Source organism: Cryptomeria japonica, chromosome 5 (genome assembly GCF_030272615.1).
Source record: "Cryptomeria japonica chromosome 5, Sugi_1.0, whole genome shotgun sequence".
Lineage (NCBI taxonomy): Eukaryota > Viridiplantae > Streptophyta > Pinopsida > Cupressales > Cupressaceae > Cryptomeria > Cryptomeria japonica.
The window spans coordinates 83445646-83454046 of NC_081409.1; positions in this window are offsets into that span (position 1 = coordinate 83445646).

Below are 8401 nucleotides of genomic sequence, written 5' to 3' on the forward strand. Positions count from 1 at the left end.
GCTATTATTACAATGGTGAATATGAATATTACAACTTATGGATTTACTTCATGTATAGTTTTTCAATGCTAATGAATGAATATGAAATCCTCAACGCTAGGTTGTTGGGTCTCTAACACTCCGTTAGGTATATCTCTATATGAAAGAAAAGTAATAATACAAAAAGCATATAAGCATAGTGCTAAATTACTAAGTATGCAGTTGGTTTCATACAATTCGTTGTAATGAACAATATTTATTGTAAGAATTTATAATTATTTTCATATGTATTGTTGGTCTTCATTTTTTAAAAACTCTTTATATTTAATACCATACCATTCTCCCCCACTACATTGTTTGGTAACTCTAGGGCTATGATATACAATTCAATTATCTTATGATGTACACTTTATTACATTATTTTCAAAATTTTCTACAAGAGAGGCAAAGGGCTTACCTAAATTCTTTGATTTCCATGTAGATTGGCCTTAGAATAAAGATTCACCTTCTTGAATATTATACTTCGATTGAATTATATTTCAATTTTCAAATATTTATCTTTTTCTTTATATTTTCATTTAAAAAATATTTATATAAATTCATTACACTTTTTCATTTAGCGTCTATGTTTCAATCACTATTCACTCCTTGTACACCCAACTCTCTAATTATTAACTTTAAAAATTAAAAAAAAATTTAAAAAACTCATTATTAAGTTTCACATGTACCAAGAGCTACCCATTTTAAAGCATTTTTGGATCATAATTGGTCCATTTGTGCACCTTTATTGGTAGTCATAACGTGCTAAGTGCACAATTATTGGGGCATCTTTAGCTAGGTATGAAGCAACATTTTGAAATGTGTACTTTTTGACCCTTGCATGCATAATGGATCCCACAATGTGCATTGTTACTACCTAGAAGCCAAAATAATAGCTATAAATAATTAAGTCGCATGAAAGAACAATACAAAAATAATCATCAAAATCTGATGTACTATTTATAATATGTGAATGTACGTAATTAGCTATAACGTCTACTAATATGCTTCCCCTAATACTAAAAAAGAACATTTGTTAAAGATTCCATTTACATTAATTTCCTTAAATGCAGACAAATGAAACCAAATGCAAACTTATACTTAACTTGCAGACTTTAATCTTCTTCTACCTACTTTAAAAATAAAATATTTTTTATTATTAAAAAATAAATAAAATCATTATTCATAAAAACACAAATCTCAAAATTTCAATTACCATCCACGGATGTGATACATTGGATTGGCAATTAGATTTTTATCGACATGACCAATATTGCATTACACCCTGTTAAGAGTACAACATTTCAATATCAATATTTCATTATAACACCTCTCTTCAGTCGTTCCATGGTTGGGCTTATTTTCCAAGTCGATGAAATACTGCCATCAATGTCTGAAGAATTTTCAAACCATTGAAGAAGCCCACCGTGTAAAAACGGGTGGAAGGATTTTCGGTTTAAAGCGCACCATGTGGAAAACTGCGGTGGCAATTATGTGGAGGGGAGAATTTTTTGGAGTGAAAGTAATCGCCTATTTATTTACTTGAGAAATTGGTGCAAGTCCATCGCTCACTTGGAATATAAGCCCCAACCGTAGAACAAATGAGAATTTTTTGGAGTGAAAGTAATCGCCTATTTCTTTGAGACGTTGATATTGTGAACTCCGTTGGTTCAAATGAAAATCCTTCCACACGGTCGACTTGTTTATAGGTTGATACAACTCTATACAATTTGGTGTGGTTCATATTTGAGGTTTGAACTCAAGCATTGCAAAGAAATTATCATTCATTATTTTCATAAAAAAAATTAATATTTATTATGAAAAATATAATAAGCATTATATATTCATATTATATTTTTAATAATTTCATTTTGTAGGTATTAATATGTATTTTAGATTTTTTATGTTAGTATTATTGGAATGAGTGATCATCCAACAAATTTCAATGCTTTATCCTTAAGCATCACCTAAATCTATGGAATTCTAAAGTTTGATTATTCATGCTCATAAAAAAATGTGCTTAACCAAATTGATATTTTAAACCCATCTTCCTAAAATAGTCAGAAATATGAGTTTCTAACTTTCCGTTTTCATTAAAAATTATTTTATTTTATCAACACTATTTAATTTATTTTTACTTGTGCTTAATTTATAATTTCTTTTTTTAAGAAATCACCTTTCATTATTTTCTTAACTTTATAAGCAAAGTTTACTTTGAAAATATAATAAACATATATATTCATCATATATTTTAGTAATTTCATTTTTAAGCCGAGAGACTTCTACAATGGCAGCAAATTTATGCGTCAACATTTGGGGGTTTTCAATAATTTTGACTGTCATTTGGTTTTCAATTATTTAAGGTTTAAAATAATAATTAACTAATATAGAAAGTAAAATAATTAATATATTAATAGATCTGGTTTTCAAAACGGTTACGAGACAGTTTCGATAATTAAAAATTGCAAAAACGGTAGTGCACCATTCTTTGAAGGGATCAATTGTGTAGTTTCATTGTGAGATAGAGGTATGTAATATTGTTTTACATCTTGTTTTCATATTGTAGGTTTGTTGAATCTATTTTATTTGTAGAATCATCAGCATACTAATATTCAACTTTTGGAAAGCTATCTAGATTGATTCTTCTGTGTAGTTGTGTGATGGGTGAAGATGTGGAGACATTTACACCAAAACAACTGGGTTATCTTGAAGAAAATCTTGTGCTTGCAACAAAGAAAGTTTGAGAGAGAAAGGCAAACATATTAATACGTGTATAAGAATTGAACAAAAAATACTATATACTGATCAGTTTACCTCTTTTACTTGGTGTTTCAAAATAGATAGAAGTCTTAAAATATGAATGCCCAAAGACAGGAAGCAAGGTAACATTGACACAAGCATTTAATTTTCTTCTAAAAATAGTTGTTATCTATTAACAGCATGAATTTTCCACACTTTATAATTTTAGTATGCATTGATCTCTAGTTTTGATTCTTAATATTTACCAACATCAATGTTTTAGATATGAAAACAAAATAAAATCAGTTTCATGTTACTGATGGATTGTAATATAAGATCTAAAATTGCGAAGAAGAAAATAAATGAAACCAATTTTATCTTAAAGGATCATGGAAATATGATCCAAAATATTGATATTATAAAATGTTGCAAAACTGAATCCACAAATCTACACATACTGAGTATTCATCTCCTAAATGTGTTTACTTTGATCTTGGTTATGTACACGTAATTGGATTCCAGCATAAGTGCTTTATTCTCAAGGAATGGGTGGGTATTACCTACAAATTCATTCATTTGGTTAAAGACTTTATATTTTTACAATCAGATGATATCTTCAGAAGAATTACAAAATCAATAATATGAAAAGGATACAAATTCCAACTAAACTTTGTAACACTAATATTTGTCTGTTCCATCCTATAGCTTACAAATCTAGAAAATGATGAAGAAAATAGTCTAAACGATTGTAACTTGGAGGGGCAAGAAAATGGTCTAAACGATTGTAACTCAGAGGGGCAAACTTCTCCACCTGCATTTCATGTACAACCAAGCCAGTCGAACTTGCAAGGTAGTGGATTTTGAAACTCTAACCCTAGAGATTAGGGTTTCTGCTCCGCTATCTGTTTCTCCATAGATTTTTAAGGTGTTTACCTGCATGTACGATGATGCTGCTTCGTGGACGAAAGCACATGTTTTTATACCATAAATAGATTTGCACAAAAAAGTATCTGTAAACAACCTTGTTTTGGCAATTATAGTGAAAAAAAAAAAGTTATGGTGCACACTGAAAAACAAATTACTAAATCCAGTTCATCTTTGTGGTTTTAATGGTAGTTTTTAAATTGAGGAGCACTTCAGCAATGTCTAGAAGTTTTCCTGGCAGATTGATATAACTTTTTGTCATAGATTGTGATTGAAACTTTCTTTTAAAATTAATTCTTTCAATAGATTGTGATTGAAATTTTGTTTAAGAATGATAAAAAGAAAAAGTAAGAAATTAAAAAAACTAAAAAATAGATATCCTATTTTCAATGCATCATTTTATTTTAATATCTCTTTCGATCCATGAAGGTGAGTCCAAATTTACCAAAAAGATTGAATGAAAATAATGAGTAGTTTTAAAGAAGTTTAATCTACTTAAGAATGATAAAAAGAAAAGTAAGAAATTAAAAACCGAAAAAATAGATATCCTATTTACACTGGGTCATTTTAACTAAGTCACGGGTAGAGGAGTGTTGATCTAGATTGAGGTTGTAGAGGGATTCTTTAACATTTATTCATTTGTGAATTTTTCTAGGTTGACATTTATTCACTTTCAAAAGATTTAGGGTTTTTATATAATGTTTGGTTTTGTTGTATTTAATTTGGGGTTTTGCATTTTATATTTTTGTATATGTTGCATAGTATGTTTTCATTATATTTATGAATAACTTTTTCAATTTTAATAAACTCATTTGAATTGCAGAAATGAGGAGATCAATGCATTGCAGAAGGAATGCAAGATGCCAGTGAGAGTTGTAAATCTATTTTACAACTAATAATTGATTCATTTAATAATTAAAAACAATGAATTTATTTCAATTTTAAAATCTGAAATGATTTGCATGCAAAAAAAAAGGTAGAATAAAAATGTTATATGTGTAAATTAATTAAAGGTTATGAGTAAGATAATTTTAATTATAAGAAACTTTGAACTATTTTAAAATATCTATATTTTAATTATAATAAACTTTGAAGCTATTTTAAAATGTATTTATTTCATTAGAACAAAGCTTCACGGTAATTATTTCATAAAAAAATTCAAATAAGGAAAAACAATATTCATAAGAAAATTACATAATATTAAAGATATTTTTAATATTTTATAAAAAATGACAATAAGTGTTATGAATGCGTTATCCTACAATAGTTACCTATTTATAGCCTTACCTTAACACTAAACTCTAATTAACTATAACCTTAACCCCTAAACCTAATCTCTCTAAATAAATGCAAACCCTAACCTAATCTTAAAGTTAACCCTAATCATATAGTTTTTAAATTTTCCAAATTATATCATAAAAGTTTAAACCCTTATTTAATTTTTTGGTTTGATTACCATTATTTGAATTTTAAAATTTGAATTTTTTTTCATGCAAAAACAAAAAGGGTAGAATAGAAATTTTGTTAATATATTTAGATTAATATCTTTTCTTTTTTCAATTTCACAACTAAAAGCATAATCTAACAATTTATTATCAATTAACTTTTACTAATGCCTATAGAGTATAAGTTTAAGTTTTATTTTAAAATATAAAATTAAGGAAACAAAATATTCATAAGAAAAGTACATAACAATAAAGATTCTTTTAGTATTTTATAAAAAATGATTATAAGTGTTATGAATGCATTATCCTACAATAGTTACCTACTATCCTTACCTTCAAACTAAACTCTAATTAACTATAAACTTAACCCCTAAACCTAATCTCTCTAATTTAATGTCAACCCTAACATAACCTTAAAGTTAACTCTAACAATATAATTTTTAAATTTTTAAAATTATATCATAAAGGGTAAACCCTTCATTAATATTTTGGTTTGATTACCACTAGGCTTTGATAAACATTAAAATAATAATCTAATCATTGTTTTAGTTTTAAATTTATTCTAAAACTAATTATTTATTCATTTAACAACATTAAAAAAATACAAACCCTAACTATAATGAAAACCTTACCTAATAAAACCCTCACCTTGACAATATCTCTAATCTAGACCTAATTGAACTCTAAACCATAACTTGACCCTAAACTTAAATATAACCCTAACTTCACCCTTACTACAATCCTAACCCTAACCCTTAACACTAACACTTAACCTATGATACAAACCCTAACCCTTGAGATAATCCTAAATGTAACCCTAATCCTAAGCCTAACCATAATCTTAACCTTATCCCTAACCTTAACCATAACCATGATATAAATCCAAACCCTAACCATTAGCCTAACCCTAACAATGATGTAAACCCTAACTACAATCCTAACCCTAACCCTAACCCTTAACCCTAACTCTATCCCTCTAATTGAAAACCCTAAATCCAAAACCCTAACTCTAACCCTCTAATATAAAACCCTAAATCCTAACCCCTAACCCTAACTCTAACCTTAAACCCTAAATCCAAAACCTAACCATTAACCTAACCCTAACACTGATGTAAACCCTTACTACAATCCTAACCCTAACCATTAACCTAACCCTTAAAGAGATGCAAACCATAACCATTAGCCAAACCCTAACCCTAACCATGTTGTAAATCCAAACTGTAACCATTAACTTAACCCTAACAATGATATAAACCATAAACATAATCCTAATCCTAACCCTAACCCTATGATATAAACCCTAACCATTAGCCTAACCCTAACAATGATGTAATCCCTAACTACAATCCTAACCCTAACCCTTAAAACCATAACTCTAAGCCTCTAATATAAACCTTAAAACCTCAACCCCAATCCTAATGTTGTGATATAAACCCTAACCCTAAACACAAAACTAACCATAATCGTAAATCCTAATCCTAGCCCTAATCATAATCCCATGACATAAACCCTAACCCTAGAAATAATCATAACAATAACACTAAATACTAATCCTAACAACAATTGTAAACCTAACCCTAACCTTAACCCTAAATCCAAAACCTAACCATTAGCCTAACCCTAACAATGATGTAAACTCGTACTGCAATCCTAATCCTAACTGTTAACCTAACCCTAAAAGTGATGTAAACCATAAATATAAATCCAAACCATAACCATAACAATAAATATAAATCATAACCCTAGAAAAAATCCTAAATGTGACCCTAAATCCTAAGCCTAACCATAATCTTAACCCTTTCCCTAACCTTAATCCTAACCATGATATAAATCTAAACCCTAACCATTAGCCTAACCTTAACAATGATGTAAACCCTAACTATAATCCCAACCCTAACCCTTAACCCTAACTCTCACCCTCTAATATAAACCCTAACCCTAACATCGTGATATAAACTGTACCCCTAAACATAAAATTAACCATAATTGTAAATCCTAATCCCAACCCTAATCCTAAGTCCATGATATAAACCCTAACCCTATAAATAATCATAACAATAACATTAAATCCTGACCCTAACAATAATCGTAACCCTAACCCTAACTTTAACCTTAAACTCTAAATCCAAAACCTAACCATTAACCTAACCCTAAAAATGATGTAAACCCTTACTACAATCCTAACCCTAACCATTAACCTAACCCTAAAAGCGATGCAAACCATAACCATTAGCCAAACCCTAACCATGTTGTAAATCTGAACTATACCCATTAACTTAACAATAACAATGATATAAACCATAAACATAATCCTAATCCTAACCCTAACCCTATGATATAAACCCTAAATCCTAAGCATAACGATAATCTTAACCCTAACCCTAGCCTTAACCCTAACCATGATGTAAATGCAAACCCTAACCATTAACCTAACCCTAAAAGTGATGCAAAACACAACTATAACCCTAACCCTGCACATAAACCTAAGCATAACCATAAATCATAAGCCTAAACATAATCTTGACCCCGACCCTAACCCTAACCATTAACGTAAACCTAAGAATGATGTAATATCTATCTATAATCCTAACCCTAACCATAGACATAACCCTTACCATAATTTTAAATGTTAATCCTTTGAACCACAATCATAAACTTAACCATAACCCTAACCCTGATGCTAATCCTAACCCTAACGTTGTGATATAAACACTAACCCTAAATGTAAAACTAACCATAATCATAAATCCTAATCCTATCCCTAACCCTAATCCCATGATATAAACCCTAAACCTAGAAATAATCATAACAGTAATACTAAATCCTAAGCCTAACCATTAACTTAACTCTAACAATGATATAAACCCTTACTGCAACCATAACCGTAACCATTAACCTAACCCTAAAAGTGATACAAACCATAACTATAACCCTAACCCTAACCCTAACCCTTAACCCTGAGTATAACCCTATGATATACATCCTAACCCTACACATAATCCTAACCATAACCATAAATCCTAAGCCTAAACACAATCTTAACCCTAACCCTAACCCTTACTCTAACCATTAACCTACCCCTAACAATGATGTAAAATCTATCTATAATCCTAACCCAAACCCTAATCCTATGATATAAATCCTAACCCTAGACATAACCCTAACCATAATTATAAATGTTAAGTTTAACCATAATCTTAAACTTAACCATAACCCTAACCACTGTGCTCACCCTCACCCTAACACGGTGATGTATAAACAACAACCCTAAACAT